The following is a 5,434-nucleotide window of genomic DNA, read 5'->3' on the forward strand; positions in this document are numbered from 1 at the left end:
TTACTTTGATATTCAGTCTTCCTACCTTATTCCAGTCATTGATGAAGAATATCAAGAACAACAGAAAGCAGCAATTAATGACTTACATTTGCAAACTGCACTCTGTAATCCAGTTCATTTGTCCAGAGATGGAAGGTCAGACAGGCAAGTAAATGTAGTTGTTATTATTATTATTTTTTTATTATTATTAATTTTTTTTTGGACAATTTTAGAAAATTTTAACAACACTGAAATGTTTTGTACTTGTGTTTCTTTTAGCCCTGGATTTTCGGCAAAATACAACACATACAGTTTAATGGATGACACAACAGACAAGATTGTTCACTTTGAATTGGTGCAGGTCAGTTTACATGACATAATTCTACATCCCGTATGTTATTAAATTTAATTAACCTTAGTAGGTGTTCAGTATTTTAAAGTGAAGTGCAGTAAAATTACTGGCAGTTTTTGCTATGTTATGATCAATATAAAATGGTTTTAATATTACAAAATAAAATATTTTGGTTGTTTTGAACATCAATGAAAATACACACACAAACACACCTTGTTTATCTAGCATGGTATTGCATTTCAGGTTACAGAAGCATCTAGCTCTGTGGCCATGGAGCCAGTAGGATTCAAGAGGGCTGTGAACACAATACAAGAACAAGGAATCAAAATAGACGTGCTGACCACAGACAGATCACCATCTATTAGAAAGATTATGCGTGTAGAATATCCCAGCATTCACCACGAATTTGATATTTGGCATGTAGTCAAAGGTAACTGTCTCACAAGAGACTGAGAGAGAGATATTAATTATGAATTATCCAAAAAGCAGCACAGTCCAAAGCTTATTTATTCTTATGTAGTAATATACAATGTGTTGTTTGCATGTATCCAAAGATTGCTACAATAAACCGTCAAGTAAATCATTAACCATGGTATTCACTGTATTGTCAATCCTTTTTAATTATTTTATAATTAAAATGATTGTTTTTCAGGACTTTCCAAAAAATTGTGCTCCATGTCAAGATAAAAGGACAATCGAGAGCTGCAACCATGGACACGAAGTATTTGCAACCATTTATGGTATTGCTCTGCAACTTGTGGCGGTGACCCTGACGTAAGTTCTTTAATGTTTTAATATTAAGTTTAATTTCTTTATGCACACACACACTGGTGTTATCTTTTTGGGGGGCGTTACATAGACTTAGCCTTTATATTGTACTGATGTTATATATGAGTCCCTGAACCACAACAAGACACACTCTGCATTTTTCTTATTTAAAAAAATAAGTACTATTTGTTCAAAATTGACTGTTCTTTAGAGGAAGCTAAACTGTGTTCTTGTAAGATTTTAATATTGTGGTTGCTGGACCATAAACATCTATTTTTCTATGTTTATAATTTATACATTTGTATAATAATGACTTTTTTGCGTATTTATGTATTTATACAGGAACTGATCGAGAATTGGAAGTCCATACTTCATCACATTACAGGTGTGCACAGTTGGTTTGAAGAAGGAAAGCCGAAAAAATGTGGACACCATGATCTCAGTCCGGAACAGCAACGCAGAAAAAAATGGCTTGGAAAAGACTCACGTGCCTTCCACACACTGCAGAGTCTTGTTCTGGACAAAGGACTTCAAAAGGATTTGAGGCAAATGGCTCTTTTCAAACACACTGGTAAGTTAGTTATATACACAGTAATGTACATACACGTTCATGTAGGTACACCGGATACAAATTTTTCCTTTATCTTTAGGACAACTGGAGGTGTTTCATTCTGTCCTGCTGAAATACTGCTCAAAGAACCTGCATTTTCATTATGCGTCCATGGTTGCAAGAACACAACTAGCTATCCTTGACCATAATGAAAATGTAGGTCGTCAGCAAGCAACCACTACTGGTAAGTGGGAAAACAACATATTGTGCCTAACTACTAAAAAATGTTCAATATGTAGGGTGATGACAATAGATTCTTCATCAAGTTGAGAATCAAATGTGAATATTCAATAATAGTAATGTAATCACTACAAATAGTGTAATTTATTATGTTTTCTTTTTTTTTTCTTTTATCATAGGTTTACCTCGGTACAACGTGGTTTTCCCCAAACATACCAAAGAGTGGGTAGCCAAAGCTATTTTTGAACCAACAACTCAAAAATTCAGAGAGACTCTGGTTGAGAAAGTTGTACAGCGGCGGCTGGACACCAACATTGTTTACAAGGACAGTTCTTCTCATTTGACTCATCGCCCATTGCCGCAGAACATAGCCATTACACCACGGCCTGACAAGGAAGTAGTAATTGCAAAGCAATTATCACGATTTGGACACTAATTTACTTTAAAATTGTTACAGTCTAATGTACAATTATTATTATTACTCGAGTTGTTTTATAGTTTTTAGGTTTTTCTTATTGAGTTGAAAACAGAATACACTATTGGTGAAAAAAAAAAATCTTGTGTTAGTGTGAATATATGGTCTTTACTGATGGTACTCATTTGTAATTAGTTGTAATTAAACATCGATGACTGTAGTTCTGAAATTTGTTTTATTCTTCCAAAATAAACATTTGTGTGAGACATCAATAAGTATGTAGTGTTGATGTATATACAACAACAAATAACACTGACTATGAAAATAACAAAACTACAGTAAGTAACAAATTCAAATTATTATTCCTACAAAAGACCAAAAGCCTCTTCTGCTTCTCTGAAGCCTACATACGGTCCTGATGGAGAAGGGTATGACAGTCTGATGGCACTGACAACACAGGATGGAAGAACCCTCCTGTTGCGTCTTCCCAACCTCTCCCCTTTCAGCATCCATTCCAGAACTATCCTGTATGCCACCAGCCTGTATTGACTGTAAAATAAAAGAAATGTGTGCAGTCAATCACTAAATAAATATATAACTTTATATAAAATATGTATTCATAATACACGAGATACTTACTCTACTGTTAGGGTGCCACCAGGTCCTTGGGGCCTCGGACGGCGTCTCCAGTTAATTTTGGGCAAACTAAAAAACACCTCTAAAACGCTGTTGCTCAGTAACGGTGGAAATCCATTTTGTTCGGTAATGCAGCGAGATGGAAACAGAGTCTCACCAGTTGACTCACTGACTGATTCTAACGGCGGGATTGAAATGGTCCAGTCATGGCAGCATTGAGATTCTTCATCTGTTGGCAATGGTGATCTTCGTCTGCCCGATGCTTGAGAGGTGTGTGTCGCCGCAGCAGTCTCTTCCATCTGTCTAATTTCTTCATCCGTATATTCCGGTTCAAAAAGGTAGGGCAATGCGAAAAACTCCATCTTATCTTCTCCTCGAAGTTCAAAATCGTCCGACATTGTTGTTTTACCTTTTTTTGTAAACGGCGTTTGACTTAGTATTTGCACGTTCGATTTGTAAACACTGATTCGGTACTTCCGCTTACGCAAAGCGTGACCTTTTCAACGTAATTGCGTATTGCGTGACGTCACGAGCGCGCATCACTGAACAGAGCAAGGCCAGCATTTGTGCTTATAAAACATAAACTTTTTTATTTTTTAAAAAAATGACCGATCGTTTCGCTAGATAAGACCCTTATTCATCGTCTGGTATCGTTTAAAGCCCTTTGAAGCTGCACTGAAACTGTCAATTGACCTTCAACCGTTTGGTGCCCATTCAAGTCCACTGTAAAGAGAATAATCCTGGAATGTTTTCCTCAAAAACCTTAATTTCTTTTCGACTGAAGAAAGAAAGACATGGACATCTTGGATGACATGGGGGTGAGTAATTTATCAGCAAAAGTTTATTTAAAGGTGAACTAATCCTTTAAACAAAGATCATGCTACCTTGCTTATAATCATAATCATAATCATAATTAATAATCATAATAACAAATATTATTGCTGCTGATCACAGAATAATAATTTGTCCAGAATTGGTAAAATTACTGTAATCTCAATTTTTCGGTGGACGAATAATTGATAAAGTAGTAAAATATTGATTCTGAATCATTCAAGGTTAATCTGGTTCTTATTCAGTGTAATTTAATTACACTTTTGATTAACTATTTGGGTTGATTCCCACAGAGCATAGCCTCAAACTCATTCAGAATGTAAATGTAAACATCAAAATAAATACTTTACTCACATAATTCGAAGCATGCATACAGCATGCATGACGAACATCTTGTAAAGATCCATTTGATCTGTGTGAACTTTGTAAATGCACTGTAATATAGTCGAGAGCTCGTGTGGCAGGGAGCATGCGATTTAAAGGGGCAGCGTGCTGCCAAAATCAGTGTATAGTTAGTGATGCCCCAAAATAGGCAGTTAAAAAAATTAATCTATGGGGTATTTTGAGCTGAAACTTCACAGACACATTCACAGAGACACCTTAGACTTGTATTACATCTTGTGAAAAAGCATTCTAGGGCACCTTTAACCCTTTAAGACCTGAAGGCTTTTTTAGAGTTTTTTTTTTTTTTCTGAGCGACACACACAAAAGTAAAGACTCATAACTCCAAAACTCTAGCAAGGAGAGTCAAAAGGTAGGTATCATTGAAAACATTTTAAATTTTAAGAAAAAATTTTTTAAAATAATTTTTCTTTTTTTTATTTGACATGGAATAATTCAGGAACACAATAAGATCGATAAAAAAAATCTTTTTTGGTGATGCTCTCCTATATGTGAGCTGCATCTGGTTCAAATTTCGTGGTGATAGCATAAAGAATAGTTGTTGTTCATTTTTTCCGCAGCCAGGTGGCACCAACGGGCGGTAAACTCCGGTTTAGAGTTGCTTCTCAGCACTCATTAGGAGTTTTTCAAAATGGTTAGATGCATTAAAAAGATGAGATTCTAAGCTTTAAAATTATATCTATTTTATGTTATTCCACGTTGGAAAATGAACATGGATGGGTCCGGGAACATTGGATACACACTGCATCCCGGAGAGATGAGAGACATGTTTTTAGCCAAGTATGTTAAATCATTCCGTGAGTAATATCTTGTGATCGCAATATATTATGTTGATTTTGGATTCATTTTAATTTTGAGAATCTGCTTTAAATATTGATGTGCCATTTTTTATGATCTGTGCATTTTTTATGAAGTTATGAGCACGTGAAATATACATACTTGTATTCAGTTAGCGGCTGTGCTATTTTTGTTATAAACGCATATTACTCAGACTCATTAGAGGGTGAAAACAACACAACAGAAGCATGTTGGAGGCTTGATATGAAAGCTTAAAGTCTCTGGTTTTGTATGCAAAAAGAATTTTTGTGCTATCTATATGGATTCAATTTTTATTGGCTTTTAAAGAGAGACGCGCAAATGGGAGCACAGATGCTCCATCCTGTCTTAAGGGGTTAACATGTACAGTATTGCATTAAAATAAAGTAATGAGAGGATAGCGAAGTATCGTACCCATATAGCGAAGTAAAAGTACAGATTTTTC

Source organism: Megalobrama amblycephala, linkage group LG1 (genome assembly GCF_018812025.1).
Source record: "Megalobrama amblycephala isolate DHTTF-2021 linkage group LG1, ASM1881202v1, whole genome shotgun sequence".
In the NCBI taxonomy this organism is placed as follows: Eukaryota; Metazoa; Chordata; class Actinopteri; order Cypriniformes; family Xenocyprididae; genus Megalobrama; species Megalobrama amblycephala.